This window comes from Hyla sarda, chromosome 5 (genome assembly GCF_029499605.1).
Source record: "Hyla sarda isolate aHylSar1 chromosome 5, aHylSar1.hap1, whole genome shotgun sequence".
Taxonomy (NCBI): Eukaryota; Metazoa; Chordata; class Amphibia; order Anura; family Hylidae; genus Hyla; species Hyla sarda.
The window spans coordinates 205,752,642-205,777,076 of NC_079193.1; the positions used below are offsets into that span (position 1 = coordinate 205,752,642).

The 24,435-nt window shown below is 40.5% G+C and overlaps 1 long non-coding RNA gene across 1 annotated transcript in view; it reads left to right on the forward strand.

Moving 5' to 3' along the window:
• The first annotated feature begins 1,834 nt into the window (after positions 1 to 1,834).
• LOC130273727 (uncharacterized) overlaps positions 1,835 to 24,435 on the forward strand; it is a 37,670-nt gene continuing 15,069 nt past the window's right edge. The window contains exon 1 of the long non-coding RNA XR_008844105.1: positions 1,835 to 1,984. This is a non-coding gene — a long non-coding RNA (uncharacterized LOC130273727). The remainder of the gene's footprint in view (positions 1,985 to 24,435) is intronic.

The window sequence follows — 24,435 nt, forward strand, 5'->3', positions numbered from 1 at the left end:
TGTCATGTGCTGGCGCGCGCGGCTCCGCTCTCTAGGGCGCGCGCGCGCCAGCTCTCTGAGACTTAAAGGGCCAGTGCACCAATGATTGGTGCCTGGCCCAATTAGCTTAATTGGCTTCCACCTGCTCCCTGGCTATATCTGATCTCCTCCCTTGCACTCCCTTGCCGGATCTTGTTGCCTTGTGCCAGTGAAAGCGTTTAGTGTGTCCAAAGCCTGTGTTACCTGAACTTCTGCTATCCATCCTGACTACGAACCTTGCCACCTGCCCCCGACCTTCTGCTACGTCTGACCTTGCCTCTGCCTAGTCCTTCTGTCCCACGCCTTCTCAGCAGTCAGCGAGGTTGAGCCGTTGCTAGTGGATACGACCTGGTTGCTACTGCCGCAGCAAGACCATCCCGCTTTGCGGCGGGCTCTGGTGAAAACCAGTAGCCTCTTAGAACCGGTCCACTAGCACGGTCCACGCCAATCCCTCGCTGACACAGCGGATCCACAACCCGTAAGCCGAATCGTGACACCTACTATATACATCCTCAGACATCACAGAGGCATAAGATCAGACAACATGTAACATGTAAGACAGACTATGTAGTTTATGTGATTTCATGCCCCTGCAATTTGATTTATGTGGGGGAAACCAGTAATGAATGCAAACCCAGACTTAACAACCACAAGTCCTCTATTAGAACCAAGAAAACAGAATTACCAATTCCGAGAAACTTGATTGATTATGGACACAATATTAATCAATTAAGGTTTTCCATATTTAAGCATGTCCCAATGCCTAGGCGAGGCACAATAGACTTAGGTTATTAAAACAAAAAGAAGTGATGTGGATACACAGACTAGGCTTGTTACACCCAGCAGGTCTTAACATGGACTTTCCTGTTCGAGTCTTTAATTAATGTTTAATGAGGATCCCCCATCCTCCCTAATTATTATTATTTTCATATGAGTAAAAAGTTGATCCATAGATATATATAGGATGGTTTTGTGAAGATGAGAGGATTTGCAGAACCCATAGTGATCCACTTGAGATATATTTGTGTTAGCTAGTCCGTAGTAGGGTGTGCTTATGAATGATTTATATGATCTGCCTGTATTCTTATTTTTACTTACACCATATTTTTCACTAGTACAAGTACTCATGTGAAAGTCCGGAAGTAAAAGGGCATCTCACCTCTGACTGGAGGACCGTTTGAATTCTCTGGAACATGGTATTTTTTACTAACTTGTTTTCTCAAGTGTTAGACATATAGCACAAGGAATTACTTAATTATTAGCTTTGGGCATGACTGTTTATCAAGATGAATACATTGTATTAGGGAGCAAGTGCAAGTGATGCAGGGGGTGTTGCGCTTCCCAGTATGGCAGTTTCGAAACAGGGGTAGAATGAGAATTTGGGAAGCCAGAACGTGTCTAGAAGTCCTGGATATGGGACCATAACATTTCGGCTTAACCTTCGTCTTTTGAAACTGGAGGGTTATTGACTCTTATGAGCATATATACCCTAAAGATAATGCCCCCTCAAAATCAACTGCCTCCAATTACTGGGTCTTCTGTCCATAGGACAGACCCCTATCAAAAACACTGCAACAGCAAACCATATACAATGTACTATATAGTTATGTATTTAGATCGATAATGTATATTATTTACTCAAGTTCTGCCTTACTATTGTGATATTAATACAGTCATCTGTTGTGCTATATTCACTCAATATGAAGTTGCCCTTAAATATGCCCACACTAATTATGGTGCATTAAACACTTGAGAGATTTGAGTGCATGCGCGAAAAACCGGTAGGTTTCTTCGCATGCGCAATAGACTGAGAAAGATTACCTGAATGCCAAACGTTGTGACCATTGACAATTTCAGGCTGGGACCGGATGCAGCGATCCGACGCTTGCACACTTACTGTGTTTACAAACACATCGTGTTCCAGAGAGGAATGAATATGATTGGATTCCTACGTTTCTGTCATCAGGTGAGCGCCGCCCATGAAACCGACTAAGGATGAAATTTAAATTTTATATGCACTGTACACCAGCACTGAATATGATTTCACTATGGAGATGTATGTATTATGTATGACAGTATATGAATGTATTTTTTACACTGTTATGTGTGACCGATCACGGTCTCACCCCCCCCCCCTCATTTGCATGTCTGATTAGGGGGCTGATATATATGCACTGTGATAAAATGTTAATTATGCTTGAGAAAGGCTCTATTGTTGAGCCGAAAAGTTGCTTTGCACAGATATGTGAATACATTTCATGTTTTTTTTACTACAATTTGGAGTGCCGCTTCTACTTTCCTTGGATATATCAGTTTGGGAGTTGGTCTGTTCTTGAAGCTGAGCACCAAGACGGATCTGGAATCCTGTTCACGGTGCTTCTCCTTGATTCTCCATTTATATATATAAATATATATATATACACACACTGTATATATATGAAAATGTTTTCATGTGTGTGTGTGTGTGTGTACAGAGTCTCTAATGCATATTCAACACTCCCTCGACAGGTTGTGATGGGGGATATAATCAGACATGTTGGATTTAAACTGCCTGATAATTTTGTTCAAAGAGAGATGAGCTACTGCCTGGAGAAAGAAGTGTGGGAATTCTCTCATATTTTAACCTGTATGACAGGTTTACCCTCTGTGCTAACATACTAGGGGGCTTTGAAGCTGGTCATTAACCCTTTATGCCGATCATGGGGTCTAAAGTGAAACTAAAAATCTCTGGTAACTCAGAGGGGCTCACGAAACCGCTGCGACATGATCACAAGGATTTCATGAGCTGAAACGGCAGAGGAGGGTCCCCTTATCTGCCTACTACCACCTATCGCTGATTTATTGATGTAGCCTAAGTTAACAAATCAAAGCAAAAATAGTAAAGATGAAAACTACATATCACAGTGCAAAAAATGTTCCCAAATACATTCCTGCATAAGGAAAAATAAAAAAGTTATAGGGGTCAGAAAAGGACAATTTTATACATATGAATTCTGTTAGTACAATAATAGAAAAACTATATAAAGTGGATATCATTTTAGTCGCGTTGACCTACAGAATAAAGATAATATATAATTTTTACTATAAAGTGCACTGTGTAAAAACCAAACCCCCCAAAATTAGCAAAATTGCAGTGTTCTTATAAATTTCTGCCTGCAAATATTAACTTTTTTGTTTCATCGTACATCTTATGGTAAAATGAAAGAGGTGATTACAAAGTACAATTGGTCTCGCTAAAAACAAGCCCTCATTTGAGTCTGTAGGTGAAAAAAAAAAAGAGTTATGGATTTGAAAAGGAGAGGAGGAAAAGACAAAAATGCAAAAATGCTAATTGGCCTGGCTTCATCCTTAACCTCTTAAGGACGCAGGGCGTATGGATACGCCCTGCATTCCGAGTCCTTAAGGACGCAGGGCGTATCCATACGCCCGTGGGAATTCCGGTCTACACCGCTAGCCGGTTGGGGACCGGAGCCGGATGCCTGCTGAAATCATTCAGCAGGCATCCCGGCATATCGTCCAGGGGGGTCATTATGCCCCCCCATGTCGGCGATGGCCGCAGATCGCTGGACAATTCAGTCCAGCGATCTGCGGCGATTCCGGGTCAATCGGGTCTCCAGTGACCCAGTGACCCGAAATTACTGGCTGATCGGGGCCGTCTCTGATGGCCCCGAACAGCCAGAGCCAGCAGGCGATTTACCGGCCGACCAATCAGGGCGCCTGCTGCGGGTGTCCCTCCCGCACCCGCTCCGCCCCTCTTCCGGAGGACGTGAGCGGGTGCGGGAAGAAGACCCCGGGTGCTGGGGACCCCGATCCCCGGCGTCCCTGTTGGGATCGGGGCCCCAGGAGCGACGGCCGCGGCGAGGGACTGTCCTGCGACAGAGCAGCAGCAGGAGGTGAGTGACAGCCTCCTACTGTTGCTTAGCAACAGCTCCCAGCATGCAAAAAGGGCATGCTGGGAGCTGTAGTTCTGCAACAGCAGGAGGCAGACCACCACAACTCCCAGCATTCCCTTATGGGCATGCTGGGACTTATGGTTTTGCAACAGCTGGAGGCACATTTTTTCTATGGAAAAGTGTACCTTCAGCTGTTGTATAACTACAACTCCCAGCTTGCACAAACAGCTAAAGTGCATGCTGGGAGTTGTAGTGGTGCATCTGCTGGTTGCATAACTACAACTCCCAGCATGCCCATTGGCTGTCGGTGACTGCTGAGAGTTTTAGTTTTGCAACAGCTGAAGGCACACTGGTTGTGAAACTCAGTTTTTTTTTTTACCTAACTCAGTGTTTCACGACCGGTGTGCCTCATACTGTTGCAAACTACAACTCCCAGCAGTCACCTTACACCATGCACCATACATGCTGGGAGTTGTAGTTTTGCAACAGCTGGAGGCACACTGGTTTTGAAACACTGAGTAAGGTCACAAACTCAGTGATACATAACCAGTGTGCCTACAGCTGTTGCAAAACTAAAACTCTCAGCATGTACAGTCTGTCAGCGCATGCTGGGAGTTGTAGTTTTGCAACAGCTGGATGTTCCCCCCCCCCCAATGTGAATGTACAGGGTACACTCACATGGGCGGAGGTTTACAGTAAGTATCGGGCTGCAAGTTTGAGCTGCGGCAAATTTTCTGCCGCAGCTCAAACTGCCAGCGAGAAACTACTGTGAACCCCCGCCCGTGTGACTGTACCCTAAAAACACTACACTACACTAACACAAAATAAAATAAAAAGTAAAAAACACTACATCTACACATACCCCTACACAGCCCCCCTCCCCAATAAAAATGAAAAATGTCTGGTACGCAACGGTTTCCAAAACGGAGCCTCCAGCTGTTGCAAATCAACTACTCCCAGTATTACCAGACAGCCACTGACTGTCCAGGCATGCTGGGAGTTTTACAACAGCTGTTTGGGAATCACTGGCGTAGAATTCCCCTATGTCCACCCCTATGCAATCCCTAATTTAGGCCTCAAATGCGCATGGCGCTCTCACTTTGGAGCCCTGTCGTATTTCAAGGCAACAGTTTAGGGTCACATATGGGATATCGCCGTACTGGGGAGAAATTGTGTTACAAAATTTGGGGGGTATTTTCTGCTTTTACCCTTTTTAAAAATGTAAAATTTTGGGGAAAAGAAGCATTTTAGGTAAAAAAAAATATTTTTTTTTTTACATATGCAAAAGTCGTGAAACGCCTGTGGGGTATTAAGGTTCCCTTAACCCCTTGTTACATTCCCTGAGGGGTCTAGTTTCCAAAATAGTATACCATGTGGGGGTTTTTTTGCCCCCAGAGCAAAATTTGCTTTCAAAAAGCCAAATGTGACTCCTCTTCTGAGACCTGTAGTGCGCCAGCAGAGCACTTTTCACTCCCATATGGGGTGTTTTCTGAATTGGGAGAAATTGGGCTTCAAATTTTGGGGGGGATTTTCTGCTTTAACCCTTTGTAAAATTTAAATTTTTTGGGAAACCAAGCATTTTAGGTAAAAAATTTTTTTTTACATATGCAAAAGTCGTGAAACACCTGTAGGGTATTAAGGTTCACTTTACCCCTTGTTACGTTCCCCGAGAGGTCTAGTTTCCGAAATGGTATGCCATGTGTTTTTTTTTGGCTGTCCTGGCACCATAGGGGCTTCCTAAATGTGGCATGCCCCCAGAGCAAAATTTCCTTCAAAAAAGCCAAATGTGACTCCTTCTCTTCTGAGACCTGTAGTGCGCCAGCAGAGCACTTTTCACCCCCATATGGGGTGTTTTCTGAATCGGGAGAAATTGGGCTTCAAATTTTGGGGGTATTTTCTGCTATTACCCTTTTTAAAGATGTAAAACTTTTGGGAAACCAAGCATTTTAGGTAATTTTTTTTTTTTTTACATATGCAAAAGTCGTGAATCACCTGTGGGGTATTAAGGCTCACTTTACACCTTGTTATGTTCCCCGAGGGGTCTAGTTTCCAAAATGGTATGCCATGGGTTTTTTTTTGCTGTTCTGGCACCATAGGGGTTTCCTAAAGGTGACATGCCCCCCAAAATCCATTTGTCGCTCCTTCCCTTCTGAGCCCTCTACTGCGCCCGCCTAACAATTAACATAGACATATGAGGTATGTGCTTACTCGAGAGAAATTGGGTTTCAAATACAAGTAAAAATTTTCTCCTTTTTACCCCTTGCAAAAATTCAAAAATTGGGTCTACAAGAACATGCGAGTGTAAAAAATGAAGATTGTGAATTTTCTCCTTCACTTTGCTGCTATTCCTGTGAAACCCCTAAAGGGTTAAAACGCTTGCTGAATGTCATTTTGAATACTTTGAGGGGTGTAGTTTTTATAATGGGGTAATTTATGGGGTATTTATAATATGAAGACCCTTCAAATCCACTTCAAACCTGAACTGGTCCCTGAAAAAAAGCGAGTTTCAAAATTTTGTGAAAAATTTCAAAATTGCTGCTGAACTTTGAAGCCCTCTGGTGTCTTCCAAAAGTAAAAACACATCAATTTTATGATGCAAACATAAAGTAGACATATTGTATATGTGAATAAAAAAAATATTTGGAATATCCATTTTCCTTACAAGCAGAGAGCTTCAAAGTTAGAAAAATGCAAAATGTTCAAATTTTTCATCAAATTTGGGGATTTTTCACCAAGAAAGGATGCAAGTTACCACAAAATTTTACCACTATGTTAAAGTAGAATATGTCGCGAAAAAACAGTCTCGGAATCAGAATGATAACTAAAAGCATTCCAGAGTTATTAATGTTTAAAGTGACAGTGGTCAGATTTGCAAAAAATGGCCGAGCCCTTAAGGTGAAAAAGGGCTCAGTCCTTAAGGGGTTAAAGGGGTATTCCAGGCAAAACCTTTTTTTTTATATATATATCAACTGGCTCCGGAAAGTTAAACAGATTTGTAAATTACTTCTATTAAAAAATCTTAATCCTTCCAATAGTTATTAGCTTCTGAAGTTTTCTGTCTAACTGCTCAATGATGATGTCACGTCCTGGGAGCTGTGCATGATGGGAGAATATCCCCATAGGAACTGCACAGCTCCCGGAACGTGAGTCATCAGAAAGCAGTTAGACAGAAAACAACAACTCAACTTCAGAAGCTAATAACTATTGGAAGGATTAAGATTTTTTAATAGAAGTAATTTACAAATCTGTTTAACTTTCTGGAGCCAGTTGATATATAAAAAAAAGTTTTGGCCTGAAATACCCCTTTAAGGGGTTAATGGACCCAAACATTAAAAATTTTGGACTTTTTGACTACGTTTGGTCCATTTGCCATAAGTGAATTAAACCCATAGAACCCGAGTTTTGATAAAAAGTTGAAAGTTTGATTTGGCTGAACCTACTAAAATAACATAAAGCACATGGCAAAAAAAAGATAAATGATCACATCAGGGGTGATGTCAGAGCCACTATGAACACAAAGCTTCATCCGATGTTTAAGGGATAGCAGATGTTAGCTAAAGGTCTCTGTTGTTACTTCCTAAAAATTATGAATTGTTGGTTCATTTTTAAAAAGTCATTGCTCCTTCTGACACCTCAATATCATTGTTTTAATGCCAGCAGTCATCTAAAAAAAATGAATACACTGCAAGTACAGTGTGTTTTTTAACAAGTTGTTAGTTACCACCACCTACCATCTGTTTACCTAAAGCCATACATGTGAACAGACTGACAGACTCAAACTCAAAGCAAGAAAACAAGAGTTTGGGGGGCTCACACTGTGCTAATATGAACCGAGGTGCCAGAAAAGGAATAAAGAATATAGTGGTATACAGACCTCTAGGTATATATTAAATAATTATTAGAATTTTATTAGATAAATATTAGAATTGAGAGATGTGAAATAGTGAGGTAGGTGTGTATGTGCAAATAGACTTGCAGTATAAGATATGAGTGAAAATGTGTTTATTAATGTAAAATATAGTAGTCCTAGCAGGGCCCTTGCTATGGATCTACTAATATATTAACAACAAATTTGTGCAAAAACTGTTAAAAATAATATGTTGTGCAAAGAATAATAAAAAATATTATAAAAAAAATATTGATTAAAATATGTATTTAATTTAAATTCATTGGGCAGTCACCAATGGTGTAGGAAATTGTGGACAGTTATAATGCTTTGTAATCCATAGAAATGTTTTGTAATCCACAGAGATACTTTTACGAATGTCTGGTATACTTCAAGTATATTGGCAGTGTTGCAATCCACTGAAGTTTAGCAAAATAGTAGCAAATAAAGTAGCAAATATATGCCGGTGCTTCTGCACCACTCACCGCTCCACTCTGCAAACAGCAGAGCGGTAAGTGGTGCACAAGCACCGGCATATATTTGATACTTTATTTGCTACTATTTTGCTAAACTTCAGTGGACTGTTTTTGCACAAATTCGTTGTTAATATATTTAGTAGATCCATAGCAAGGGCCCTGCTAGGACTACTATATTTTACATTAATAAACACATTTTCACTCATATCTCTTTTTATACTGCTAGTCCATTTGCACATACACACCCACCTCACTATTTCACATCTCTCAAACTCAAAGCATAACGGAACAGGAATGAGATGTTGTAGCCCAGGGGCAAAGCGGATTCTAGGTCACGCCTCTTTGACACTATAGGACCCCCCTAAAAAAATTGCTATAACATTTTTTAACAGAATAAAGCCACTAAATGACTTCACAAAAGGTACGACCAATATGGGTACAGTAACCCCAAAATCTCTGTGTGGGTTGTTTAAGAGGGTTTTTAATGAAAGTGACAGATGCACTTTACATTTATCATTCTTGTCTTCTTGGACCATCTAAATGATAACTTAACTGTCTGAGTTTTATATCATTAAAGCATGGATGCCTATTCAGAGATACGTTCATAATTATTGATCTACTGCCCATTAGATATAAGTGGCATATATCCAATTCAACTGAACGCATTAAGGTCTATAGCTAATTTTAATAGCAGTTCCAGCAGAAGCAAATTTTATCTCTGTCCTATATGCAGAAAAAAAATACCATATACAGTAGGTCGCGTCAATGTTTCAGCTAATTTTCTTCAATAGATTGGAACAAAAAGTGAAAAAAAAAATCATCAACTTTTATTCTCTGTTCTGTTTGTAGGTAAAGCCCATACAATGGTGTGAGAAGTGGGACATAAATACAAATTTCTATTTGTCTTAATGTCATAATTGGGACAGTATAAATTGCATTAACTTTTATTGTGGTATGAAATAGCTTAGCAGTATAGCAGAGTTGAGTTGCAATACAGGAACCACAAAGCAAAGCTGTCTTTGTGGTGTGGTAATGATGCAGCAATTTGTGCACCCTTACCACAACAGGGGGATTTATTCTCTAAATGCCATTTGCTCTTGTTCAGAAAACATACATGTCTTTTTATGAGCTAAAAATGTAAAACATAGGAACATAGAAGATTGTTGGAGAAAAAAAGATCACCTTTTAGTGCTTATATTATTTCCTTTTTTTATTTTATGTCAGTGTAGATACATGTTTATCCTTGTAAGGGCTGGTTCACATCACCTTTTCTCCCATACTGGAGCGCATACAGCAGGGGGGGAGCTAAAACCTTGCGTTCCCGTATGCCATCGTATGCGCACCCATATATAATTCATTTCAATGAGCTGGCCGAGTGAAATGTTCGGTCCGGTCAGTTCATTTTTGTGCTGTATGCGCTTTTTCCCCGGACCTAAAACTGTGGTCAACCATAGTTTTAGGTCCGGTTGTAAAAGCGCATACGGCACAAAAATGAGCCGACCAGACCGAACGTTTCACTCCGGCCGGCTCATTGAAATTAATTACATACGGGAGCGCATAGAAAGGCATACGGGAGCGCAAGGTTTTAGCTCCTCCCTGCCGTATGCGCTCCAGTATGGGAGAAAACGTGATGTGAACCAGTCCTAATTTTTGAATTCACTTACTGTGGATTTATCAACCACATTTGCTGGAAGTTTGATCCAAGAATCTAGCACTCTTCCAATAAAATAAGATTTCAGATTGTTCCCCTTGTTCTTATATTTTTTCTTATTAAAAACTCTTTCCTCCTGAACCCCATTTGACACATAAAGGGGAACTCCGGCGGAAAACATATATATATATATATATATATATATATATATATATATATATATATATATAAAGCAAAATCATCGGTAGTTGCAGTATCTTGTAATACCTTTTTTATTGGACTAACAAGATTATGTAGAGACAAGCTTTCGGGATTCCTCCCTTTATCAAGTCATAAGCATTCCTGATGATTTTGCTTTTTGCATCACTGGACTAATACGACTACTCCTAACTAATCTATATATATATATATATATATATATATATATATATATATATATATATAAATATAATAAATAAATAAATAAATATAAATATATATTTAAATCAACTGGTTCCAGAAAGTTAAACAGATTTGCAAATTACTTCTATATAAAAATCTTAATCCTTCCAGGACTAATCAGCTGCTGTATGCTACAGAGGAAGTTTGGTAGGAAGTTGGTTGTCTGTCTGACCACAGTGCTCTCTGCTGACAAACTGTCCAGAGCAGGAGCAAATCCCCATAGCAAATCTATCCTTCTCTGGGGGACTTCTTAGTTTATTCATTACTTTTATGTTGTTTTTTTACATATTGCAATATTATTATAATTTTTTTTTAATTTCCCTATTGGGGCAAAAGTTCTCTGCTGACCTCATACACATAGAAACCACAGAAAAATCACTTAAGCCAACCTTTATATTATTTTCTTTTTATCCTTATCTTAGGATAGATATACACTCCTCAACACTGAAATTGCCCAACCAAAAATAAAAACATGGAAAAACAAAAAAGGCAAAGCTAAAGCAAGACCATTTGCAGTTACAATGTCCATACAAAGTGAAAATCACAGGCAACTCACCATTTCTTCACTGCTTCATCTTTATTCGTAGGTTTGTTTCGCAGGTAAATCAGCTCCACGCTGCACCGGTGTGCTAGACGCTAGTGCGTTAGTGATTACAGATGTTTCTTTCTGTCCGTCCAGATCATTTCTGCTCTCCTGTGCACGTGACTTAAATGTGCTCCTCCTTTTGTTATGTCGTGAACAGGTGAGTAGAAAAAAAGATCATGTAGTGTTCACACCAATTGCAATGGCCACATTTTGGGTTTCCTTTTATTTGTGTTTCTCCTAGCCAATTTTCCTTTTGTTTTCTTTTCACAGTGAATTTGCTTCTGACTAACATGTCTTTTAGGTTTTTGGTCAGTTTAAAGGTTACCATTGATTTTTGCAATTTTTGGTTTCCTAGAACCTGATCCCTTTCTATTTGTCCCCAACGGGAATAAGATGTTTTTATTTTTTTATCACTTCATACATGAGACTGCATTTGAATATAAATGTAAACCCTTTTGTTGTTATTACTTTTGTTTTTGTGTTTGGTGTGTTTTCTGTGTCCTTTTTTCAAAAGAGTGCTCCGATCTATTTTCTTTAACTCTTTCCAGTGTTTGTTTTCATTTTTCGTGGGGATAACCTTTAACTAGGATAGGCGATAAGTTTCGGGGCCCCAATAGCCCGCGGGAAGGGGTGCTGACCACTCTGCCTTCGGCAATCTCCGGCTCTGCCATAGCAATGTATTGAGGGGGCGTGTTGGCCGCTGATTCGTGCGGTGGTCAACACGCGCTATCTGGCCAGCAAGCAGGGGCCCTGTACAGAGAGATCACGGGGGGCCCCAGCGGTCGGACCCCCGCGATCTGAAACTTATCCCCTATCCTTAGGATAGGGGATACGTTTTTCACCACTGGACTACCCCTTTAAATTTATGCATTTACAAAAAGAAGAAACAAGAGACGGGCATAATGTAGTGAAGAACAAAGAGAAATAGAAGCTAAATGGATTCTATGGACAGGGGCACAAGAAAAAAAGGGGTTAAATGATCAACTCTAGCTTATAGTAAGAAGTATCAAATAGTCCCACGATTGCAGCTATGCGATTTTAATTGTGTTAATATTGTCAATTGTGATGTATTACACTTTTTGTTAGATCTTTTTTCTACTCACCTGTTTACAACGTCACAAGAGGAGAAGCACATTTAGGTCACGTGCACAGGAGAGCAGAAATGATCTGTTGAAGTTCCTGACCGGAAAGAAACAGCTGTAATCACTAAAGCACTAGTGTCTAGCACACCTGTGTGGCATGGAGCCGCTTTACATGCACGAACCTAAGAATAAAGATGAAGCATTGAAGAAATGTGTGATTTTCTCTTTGTATGGACATTGTTGCATGAAGCTATATTTCTACACAAGAGCACCACCATCCATGCTTATTATCCTGACACAAGCCACAGTTGAAGTGAGAGAGGGAGTCACGGGAAGCAGGGCTAAGCAGTGCCAACACAACTTGCTATTTCTTTGACACGTAGTGTTCCATTTCCAGTTACAGTGGGGCAAAGAAGTATTTAGTCAGCCACCAATTGTGCAAGTTCTCCCACTTTAAAAGATGAGAGGTCTGTAATTTTCATCATAGGTATACCTCAACTATGAGAGACATAATGAGAGAAAAAAAACATAAAATTGCATTGTCCGATTTTTTAAGAATGTATTTGCAAATTATGGTGGAAAATAAGTATTTGGTCAATAACAAAAGGTCATCTCAACACTTTGTTATATACCCTTTGTTGGCAATGGCAGAGGTCAAACGTTTTCTGTAAGTCTTCACAAGGTTTTCATACACTATTGCTGGTATTTTGGCTCATTCCTCCATGCAGATCTCCTCTAGAGCAGTGATGTTTTGGGGCTGTCGCTGGGCAACACAGACTTTCAACTCCCTCCAAAGGTTTTCTATGGGGTTGAGATCTTGAGACTAGCTAGGCCACTACTTGTCTGTTTCTGGTGTCTTTCGACAGCACTTTGGTCTTGGCCATAGTGGAGTTTAGAGTGTAACTGTTTGAGGTTGTGGACAGGTGTCTTTTATACTGATGTGATAGCCTGGGGGATATAGGGTATGGGGAGTGTAGCGGTGCAGCTACTAAAGGGTGCTTGTTAACCCTTGCTATTCATGACGCCAGGGTGTGGGCTCCTTAATAATGCTTTTCCTACCCCCACCCTTCCCAATAGGGAAGTAGGGAAGTAGATAGGGAGGTAGATAAGAAGAATAGATTGTCCACAATCGGAGAGTTTCTGAAACAGTATTAACTTTTACTGAAGGTTTTCTGCAAGCTTCAATGAGAAAACAGTTTCTAAGCATAACAATGGCTTTCCTCGGAGATTGACAAAGGTTGGGCATTTAGAGTCTTTTAGTACTATGCGATGTTCCACTTGATTTAGGGGCCAGTAGTCATGCTAGCATTAGCGGGGATTTAGATTTGAACTCACGGTTTTGGTTCTGCTGAGACCGGAAGGTTTTTGAGGCCTAGCGCATCTTTGAAAGTTGCGTAGCACCGTCCTGTTAGTCTGGCATCCACGAGAGCAGCAACCCAAGAGAGCGATACTTGGATGCAGCTCCCTAATATGGGCAGGGGCTGGACTAATGCTAATTGGTCCATACTGATGTCAATCACCATTACAGAGATTTGTGGGTAAAACGTGACCCAAGGACCTCCGAAGGTCCTACAACATACCATAGAGGTTACTAGCATGGGCACATGACCGAAGGTCCTGCGACGTTGAACAAGGTAAGTACTATACATTACTATAGAATATATATATAATTATTAAATATATACATTTATTATTATTAAAGATAGACTTTAGGAGAGGCGACTAGGGGCTGTGCCATCTGAGGAACCCTACCTGAACGTAGTTACTCTGACTTTGGGGACCTCTACACTAGGTACGGTATGCAATACGTGTGATTTTATGGATTTTATGTGATTTTATGGATTTTTTTTTTCTTATTATGTCTCATAGTTGAGGTATACCTATGATGAAAATTGCAGGTCTCTCTAATCTTTTTAAGTGGGAGAACTTGCACAATTGGTGACTGACTAAATACTTTTTTGCCCCACTGTATATTAGGTATTTACAGATAGCTGATAACAGTGATCTAGTGGTAAAAGCAAATTAGGATGGACTGTCCTATTCATCTGAAAGGAACTTTCAGAAATCTTAATGGCCAATCAATATAATGGCCCTCATTTACTATTGCAAATCCGACATGTTTTGTCGGGTTGTGCGACCAGATTTTGTAGCATTGCGCCAGAAATTCTGTCTGCGCCAGATTTTGTGCCATAATTTGCACCAGAATTGAAAAAAACCCTACTAACCCCTACATTTTGCTAAGAAAACCGAAAAAAGGGGCATGGTCGCCAGGAAAAGGGGGCATGGTCTCCAAAAAAGGGTGTGTTCCCGACATTTTCACAAAAACCCAACATATTTACTAAGGTTTCCACAGAAAATGTGGTGGATTTGAGCTGAGGAAAACCCTACAGATCAAAACGTGTAAAAAAAAGCAAAGTGTAGGGAAAGTGGAAAATGTAGGGAAACCTTAGTATATATACTTATATACTGATATAATTGTTTCCAAGTCTGCAGTTCTATCATACAGTTAGTTTTGTCAGTTGTTTGGGCCTTGAAGCTTAAAGGGGTATACCAGTATCATAAAATTATTTATACATAAAACTATCACTCCGAGACATACAACTTACAAAGTGTTATCACAAATTATACTGGCTTCAACATGTTGCTTGAATTATCCCTGACAAAAAGTTGTGTAGGTCTTTCATTTTCAGTGTGACATTGCTCCAGCAGTTCCCAGCTCCCCCTTTCTCCCAAGACAAGGCATCATTCTCTGCTATCTCAAATGTATTTAAAATCAGTTTCAGATCTGCTACAAATCAGTTGTGGAAAATCTGCAGCAAATTTTCAGTGTGTGAACATACCCTGACAGGGAAAATCTGTAGCAGCTGGAAGTGGCACCCAAAAACCACAGATATGGGCTGGGAACTGGCAGGAGTGCTGTAGAAGGAAGTAGGCAGAATATAAGAACTGGGATAAAAAGGTAAGCATTGCATTTTGGGATGTGTAGTATTGAGCAGCTGTTCAGTTAGGAAGTAGTGAATAGTGATATTGTCCAAAAATCTAATTAATTTGTGGTGGCTTCAGACCTGGGGTAGGTAAGCAATACCATCTTCTTCTGCAGAATTTTTTATTTTTTTTTGTACTTGATTTTGGAATATCTCTTTAAAGGAGTACTCCGATGCTCCAGCGTTCTGAATATTTTGTTCAGAATGCTCGGAGTCGGAAGCCATAATGGTGATGTCATGGCCACGCCTCCTCATGACGTCACACCACACTCCCTCTATTCATGTCTATGGGAGGGGGCGTGTTGGTTGACACGCCCCCTCCCATTGACATGAATGGAGGGGGCGTGACATCATGAGGGGGCATGGCTGTGACGTCTCCACCACTGCTGCAGGAACCCGGCATTTGTTTAGAATGCTGGGATCCCCCCAATCAGACATCTTATCCCCTTTCATTTGGATAGGGGATAGGATGTGTAGCAGCGGAGTACCCCTTTAAGTCTTCTCATCTTCAGTATTGCAAAACATGTTTTACATGACTTCCTTTGTACCTCTTTTGGCTATTGAAGATGCAAATTTTTTTTTAAAGTTCATAATTAAGGATGGTTTGAATGGGCAGCTTCTCTTTTTAGTTACTTATTTTTTTGTAGGATATTATCTTCTTGTATTTAGAATAAGACATTTAACTTACCATTTTACTCTTGATCTTCAATAGATGTAAAATATACTCTGGGAATAAGTAACCTTTACACCAATACATATACCCCAACATTTCTAAATGTATTCTACTTATGGTATAACAAGAGCTGGGTCAGTTCACTGTAGACTTCGTTTTTTACGGTGGTATGTATTATTCAGTATCATATTTCTTTGCTTGAGTAAATTCAATGAAAATATGATAGCAAATAAGTGCATGTACACAATGGTGAGTATAGTCATGATAAAAAAATATAATACTAAATGAGTACACATGAATTTTATTGCATTCTCCCTGTTTTTACTGAAGCAGAACACTTGGTATGCATAACAAATGTTCAATCAAATGGCAATATTGAAACCTAAAAGTCATTTATATGCATGTAGAATGTGTATAAATAAATGTCCCTCAAGGAATATGTATTGGATATTTTACTTTTGTGATTTCAATAGTGGCAGAAAGTAATAGAAAAATGTTGGTACACATCTGTGATCCTAATTGACTTATAATATGGAATTTGTACCATTGAAGCATGAAGAGTATGTGTACATCCCATTTAAAGTGTAGCTCCCACCAAGTTATATATAATCTAATATGTCCCTACCTATTAGTAATCTAGCCCTAACCCCCTACCTGGCTTTAAAAAAAATTAAATCGCTTTAATAGAGCAGATTTAGTGCTTCTAAATCTGCTCTATAAAGCAGGGCAGGAAGCAGCGCTTCCCAGCAAGCGCAACGTCACTGATGCCTTGCTGGGCGCTTGCTTCCGCCCTCAGATCGTCTATGCAGCGCTTCTGTCGGGAGCGCGCATAGATGATCTGCCAATAGCACGGCAGGCAGCTCCGGGGTCTCCTCCTCCCTGTTTACCTGTGCATGTGCTATCCAGGGAGGAGGAGTAGAGGAGCATCGCCGGCCTGCCGTGCACGATATTACTGCCGAGACCCGGGACCGATTACAATAATGGTAGCTATTCTAAATAACTTACCCATCCGGAGGATCAGCGCAGCAATGAGTGCGAGCGCTGCCTCCGGACAGGGTAACGGGGGCGGGCGGGGCCGCGCGCGAGGCCAGTGGAGCTGGCCAATGCGCGTAGCCCCAGTTATCAGTGTGCTTGCTCTCGCCTGTTTGATTGACAGGCGGGAGCGAGCACAGCAGTGCCTGGATTTCGACTCATTGCCAGGCTGAAATGAGTCGAAATCCAGTAGTGACGTCACTGCTGAATGCATTCGGCCACTAGGAGGGCGACCCCTAGTGGCCGAATTTAAAAGTGATTTTAAACTTGTTTAAAATCACTTTTTTTAATTAAAGTATATTAGAGATATGTTGTAGTACTTAAGTACTACAACATATCAATTTTTTTACTTCATGACAGTGCCCATTTAATCATGAAGAATAATTACTACTGCTTATGGGCCAGATATCTATCCTACTGATGTGTTTTTCTAAAAAAAAAAATATTGTTTTATCAGCAGCACTGTCAAAAGCAGGAGCAAATCCCCATAGCAAACCAATCCTGCTTTAGATAGTTCCTGACATAGACAGAGGTGTCAGCAGAGAGCACTGTGTTCAGACAGAAAATAAATTTAGAACCAAAAGAACTTCCTCTGCAGTATACAGCAGCTGATAAGTACTGGAAGGATTAAGGATTAATTTTTAAATAGAAGTATTTTACAAATCTGTCTCACTTTCTGGCACCAGTTGATTTAAAAAAAATATATTTTTTTTTTCACCGAAGTACCCCTTTAAGTCTTACTTAGTCTTTACAGCCTAAGATTGAACCAGATTTTTAAGGAGGATACAGGCTGAAAATCTGCTGCATCTTACACATTGGGGGAGATTTATCAAAAGGATTTAGAATTTGTCGCACAGAAAGTCACAGTCTAAATATGTGCGACTTTTTTGCGACTTTTGCTTTAGAGGATTTTTAGAGCATGATGCATTCTAGTCTATTTTAAACTTAAAAATGCATTGGTGCTGAATTTATCAAGAGCGACTTTTCAGCGACAAGTACGCTGAAATGTCAGACCATGCTATAGCAGGTTTAAATACAGTCTAAAGCATAGATCCCAAAGTCTGTGAACAGAATTTATCAAGAGCCGTGCGCCTTTTGATAAATTAGGTGCACAATAGACCAGACTAACCCTCTATAGTTTGGTCTATATTGATGCAGGACATAGACAGCTTTAATAAATCTCCCCCAGTGTGTTCAGTCTACACAGGATCTGAGGTGGTATAGTAAACACAAGGATTTTATTACACAAACTAAATTTTGGTTCTATTTAAAGCCCACCCCATTGTCCATGAAATGCCCTTTTGAAAAGATATGATGCCCCACTTTTTTAACCAAACTGGAGCAAAGTACTTACAAAAATGGTAAATCAGTTTAGAATATCCTCTTAAATGACAACAAAATACTCCAAATGTTAGTTGTGGCTAGTACAACAATATTTGCAGAATTGCCTGGTTTAACAATGCATGTACTAGATATATGATGATCATGCAATGGAACAGAAATATGTCAAAAAATATATACATGTAGGTACAGATTTGTTCACCAGTACATTTCCACAAATTTTGCATTATTTTAAATCAATACATTCTGAAACAGCTTGACAGATTGCAACTTACATCACAACCCCAGGGTGGCCACATGACACATAAACATAAACGACTCCTGACAGAAAATTACAAAATTATCACATATTGTTTCACACCACATATAGGGATATTTTAAGCCAAGACATAAGGTAATAAAGGACATATCTGTTGTTATTTGAGGTGTTCTGTTTTTTTGTTTACTGTTAAAGGGAATCTATCAGCTGCAAGACGTGCAACAAACTGCTGATAGCTGTTAGGGCAAGGAGAAACATGGCACCTTTCATATATCTGTTGGTGCTTCCATAGTGTTGAAAATTATTATTTTTTCTGCACTAAAATGTCAAAGAGGCATTCGTGAACCATTGAACGGCTGAGCGCTGGAAGGCCTCCTTGTTCGAACTCTCATCCCTGTTCCTGCTTGATTGACAGTCAGCTGGAAGCCGAGCACTGTTTTTAAATCTTGTTTCTGTGCTGTGTATACAGGTATAGCAGTTGTAACATTCTCAATTTTTTGATAAATGGTAACAAGTTTCTGGGTAATGTTATCAAGAAAGCAGGCTGCTCCAATTGCATAGTGTGCCACAATTTTTTAGATATTATACTGTTATCATGATCTTTGCTACATCAGTAAAAATTGTGCCTAGGTGCAAGATTTGGAAACAGGGCTCAGCTGGGAGTTAATTGTCAACCAAGAAGGGACAGGAAAGGAAGTGGGAGAGATAAGGCGTTCCAGCTTACAACATTTTAGAGGTTTAATAATGCCTCTTTGGCCCTTTGCACTAGAGAATAAAATATTTTTCTACATACGAAAGCAACCACGTGTCCCCCTTATCCTAACAGTCATCTAAGGCTGGGTTCACATACTGTATGTCTGGCATTTGGCATAGGTGAACTCAGCCTCGACGCAACTGATGCCATAACTGTTGACAATGTGCATCAGTTGTATGGCATTCGGTGTCAATTGTTTCTGGATGCTGCAATTTGCGTTCCTCTGTTCGGTGCCGTCCGGTGTGTCCAACCATCCGGCGTCAAAATTGATGTTGGATGATTGTGAACTTTCCCATTCAAATGAATAGGATCAGTTCTAGCATCAGTTTCCCACACTGGAGGGAAACTATGCTAGACGCCGGTCATATGTGAACCCAGCCTAACAGAGTAAGCAGTTTCGAACAGGAATTGCAGCTCAGAGATTCCCTAAGAACAAATTCACCCAGAACATAGGGAAATTTGAAATAGCAATTGTTTTATTTTTTGACATGCAATAGGGGTTTAGAACACTTTGCCTTGTTGTAACACGCATAGGGAGTGGGCTGTGTTAGTGAAATAATACTGTTATTCAGTATGACATACAGATAACAGGCATTGCTATTAGAATCACTGACGCAGAGTGTCTAGATGTGGCGGCAGGGTCGGGAGACCATATGGCTACACAATTGAAGTGATTAACAAGATTTCTGAATTTAATTTTAATTTAATTTAATTTAATTTGAATTTTTAAAAATTCTTTAAAATCTTCTTTTGAGGACCCATTCTGGTGAGCATCGAGCTGGCGGTCTGCCACGAGGCGAGCTAGCACCTGTTCCAACCCCTGCTTCTCAGTGCCACAATGCCCCCCCAACTGTGAAACTGCAAATTTTTCATTTAGTCAGTTATGGTTCATTGTTATCGCTCCAACCTGTTTCATTGGATTCTTGTGGTAATTCCAGAGGTAATATATCACGACAACTAGAGATGGGTGAATTTTTAAAAAATTTGAATTGTATGATTTTATTCACTCATCTCTATTTGAGGACCCATTGGAGGGCAAGTCTGATGCCAGCAGCTGCGGTATTTCCAGCTCCAATAGTGTATTCTGCAGTGTATAAGTTGCTGCAGTGAAAAAGCTCGTAGTTGTGTCTTAAAATTGAGCTGGTGGTCCGCCACGAGGCCAGCTACACCCTGTCCCAGCCTTTGTCTCTCAGCGCACCCCCATGCTCATGACTGAGTGTCCACTTCAAAAGGGAAGGACTGCAGCCCCAGCAACTTGGACAGGAGCACATTCAGCTTCTGTGCCATAGAATAAGTGGGCGCATACTGCTCTAAGTTGCTGCAGTGAAAAAGCTTGCACTTGTATCTTAAAATCGAGCTGGCGGTCCGTCGTGAGGCGAGCTACCACCTGTTCCAGCCCCTGCCTCTCAGTGCCGACCATCCCCCGACTGTGAAACTGCAAATGTTTCATTTAGTCAGTTAGGGATCATTGTTATCGTTCCAACCCGTTTCATTGGATTTGTGGTTATTCAACAGGTAATATATGATGACCACCATAGGGCCTCACAATTGAAAAGATTGAAGAGATTAAAAAAAAAAAATTATTGAAGATTTTTATTAAATTCACAAGTTTAATGTCCCTGGTGCACAAAGCGTCTACTTTGAACTAATACTGTATGACCACAAAACCAATATAACAAGGAGATCCCATGGTGGCACAATGACAGTGCCTAGAGGTGGCAGCAGCCCAACAAGACCATAGGGCCTCAAAATTGAAAATATTAAAGATTTTTTTTATTAAATTGAAGATTTTAAATAGATTAAAATTTTAAAAGTTTAATTGAATGTGCCAGCAGCATGAGGAAACCATATGGTGGCAGAATGACACCACCTGGAGGTGGCAGCAGCATGAGGAGATCATATAGTGGCAGAATGACCCAGCCTGGAGGTGGCAGCAGCCTAACCAGACCATAGGGCCTCACAATTGAAATGATTAAAGATTTTTTTAAATTAAATTGAAGATTTTAAATAGATTAACATTTTAAAAGTTTAATTTAATGTGTCAGCAGCATGAGGAGACCACATGGCCATGGTGTGTCTGGGTCCTCTGTCTCGTTTTCCTCATCACCCTGTAGGTCCACAGGCTGCTCCTGCTCCTCCTCTCCTGTCAGATGACTATAAAAACCACCCATTTCACAAAAGCTTGGCTGTGCTCCACTGTCCCCCTCCCCATCCTCCTCCTCTCCCAGTTCAGCCCCCACAGGGTTACACAGGGGAATCCCTCTATCCACTTGGATCATCAAGAAATCGTTAATGGCTTTTCTCTGTTTCTCAATTAAAAAATTAATCCTTAAACCGTCCAGTACTTATCAGCTGCTGTATACTGCAGAGGAAGTTCTTTTGGTTCTAAATTTCTTTTCTGTCTGACCACAGTGCTCTCTGCTGACACCTCTGGTCGCCCAAATTAGTTTGACAGGCAAAAAAAACATACACCACCTATGTAAGCATAAGTTACATGAGGTTACTTATGAGAGGACAATACACTCTGCTATGCAACCTGTATTAGGCACTAAAATCAGGTGACTATGGCTTTTAGTGCTCAGTGCCCTCATTGTCCCCTATTAGCTTTAGAGTTGTAGTACACACTAGTGCTGTGTAGTACAGCCCAGTACAGTATTATTATGAACTAATAACAGGTGACTATGGCTAAAAGTGCTCACCCTGACTGGCCCCTATTAGCTTTAGAGTTGTTGTACACCAGACTGCAGCAGTACAGAGTTGCTGTATAGTATACCCAAAAGTGTACTTTCTCTCTCTCCCTTTCCCTATCAGTGCTTTTCTGCAGTGATTTGGGCTTGGTGAATCGCTGCATTAAAGCTGTTTTTCTGTGTAACACACACCATGCAATAAAACACTCTCTCTAAACTAAAACGCTGAAACGGCTGGCTGCAAGATGGCTGCCGAATATATAGGGCTGTGACATCACAGGGCTGGCTAGCTGCATGTGTTTCAGGGGATTCTGCCTACTCACCTTCCCAGAGTTCCTTGCCCCATGTCCTCACATGTGAAGCAGCTGTTTTAGATGTCCTGGAGCCTGGACCACACTAAATAGAGTTTAATGAAGCGATTTGTTTAATAAAATCATGTCGATATTCGGATTCGTTGTGAATCAAATTTTTCATAAGATTCGCAACAAATTCGGATTCGTCAGATTCAATTCGCTCATCCCTAGTGATGTTAATTATTTTGAATCACAAAGGGAAATGTATGCTATGAGTCCTCTTCAACAGCCATATTTACAAATATCATATAAAAACATACAGTATAAATGAATATTTCTCAATGCATTTTAGTCAGCTGCTCATATAACCACGCTAATGAAAGTGATTAAAACAGAGCATGAAGCATCAAATAGCTAATTCTCCATCAAAAAGCAGATTTTACACTAACAGCAACTAATAAAAGAAACCAACATCCAGGACTGTAACATATTTGATTTTTGGTGGATGTAAACGGGATTTAAATTGCAAATCAATATGTGTGGATGATTATTAATCAGAACTGAAGCTCACCAGAGGGAGCGCTACATAGAAATCTGAATTCCGCTCATAATGAATGTGAAAATAATCTTCTAATATGTGTTAGCATAGGTCCTATTCTAAAATCAAATGGGAAATTGTAACTCTCAACTTGCTATTGTTACCCACTTAACATTTTCTATGTTACTTGCCACCATACAGTACATAAGTAAAGATGCTTTAATTTAAGCTACATTCACATCATGATTTTGCAATACAGTTTTGTATCAGCTTTCCTTTTTCCAACTTAAAAAACTGTATGCAAAATTGCAAAAACAGTATACATTTTTTTATATCGGTAAAAAAAAGCCAATCCAGAGCCATCCACAGACTCCCGCAGCTGGGGGGTTCTACTTCTCCTATCATGGAACAGACTCTTTTTCCATGATGAGAGTAGTAGTCACCCCCAGCTGCGGGAGTCTGTGGGCATATGTGGTGACTGCAGTAGCGCTTGTGTAACACTCACGGTTGGAAGACAGGAACACTGGAGATAGTGGATCTGCTGGACCTGTGTGGCAGATGATGCGGGCGGTACCAGGGAGTGGTGTCTAAGGTGCTGCTGGTTTTCACCGGAGGAAAATTGGAAGATACAGAGATGGGAGCTTTACATAAAATACTTAAAAGAGGACCCAGGCCGAGGATACTGTGTTGCACACACCCGATGTACCTATAGATACTAATAAGTAACAATAAACAGAGCAGTCCTACTAGGCTAGGGGAAATAGAAATCAGAAGAATTGAAAATAATAGGAGAGAAAAAGGTTTGTGTCAAATGTAGGACATTTATTTAAATATTGGACATTTATTTAAAATAACAATTATACTCTTGATGACTTAATAGTGATGTCCTTGGTAGGGTCCTTGCTTTGGACAACACACAATATAATACAAATGATACATAAAATGTAAAATACATAAAAACACAATTGCTAGCTAAAATTGCACTACGAGTGAGGTAGCACATAAAATTAAATATTTTCCTTATGCAAAACTCTTACTTGCATGACGAGAGGCTCAGTACGGAATAGCACCTTACAGTCCAGATTTTGTCCTTTAACAGAAGAGATGAATAAAGGCTTGACAAGCTGAGTAACAGGAAGATGATATCTATGGACCAAAGAGGCACAATGAAGTTGCCTGCGGAACCAGTGTCCAAAAATGCAGTAGCAATGAATGATGTCTTGAGAGGTGGTATTCACATGGCCTAGGTGTGAGCGTTTCCTGGATGCTGAGGATGAACAGAACAGTCCTTGAGGAAGTGCTCCGGGCTAGCACAATACAGACACAAATTCTCACTACGTCGTCAAGATCTTGTTGCGACAAACATGAACAATCCACTTGCATAGCCTCTTAGGCAAGAGACACAGGGGACTGTAGTGGTGGATGTTGGAACATGGGAGCCAGGCGAGGGTATCTCCGTGTTCGGGCAGGTTCTCTCTCCAAAGTTCTTCCTGCCTCTCAGCAAAACGCACATCAATACGTGTAGCTAAGTGTATAAGTTCAGTCAAGGAAGACAGAGGATCTCGTGCAGCGAGAGCTTCTTTTATGCGGCGAGACAGTCCTTTTTTGAAAGTAGCACACAAGGCCTCATCGTTCCATGCCAGTTCTGAGGCAAGAGTGCAGAAATTGAACCACATAGTCACCAACGGAGGAATTCCCTTGGCAGAGATTCAGAAGAGCCGTCTCAGCAGAAGAAGCATGAGCGGGTTCCTCAAAAGACACTGTGGAATTCAGAAAGAAAAGCTATCAAGTTAGAGGATACCTGGTCACCGTGATCCCAAAGAGGTGTAGCCCAGACCAGG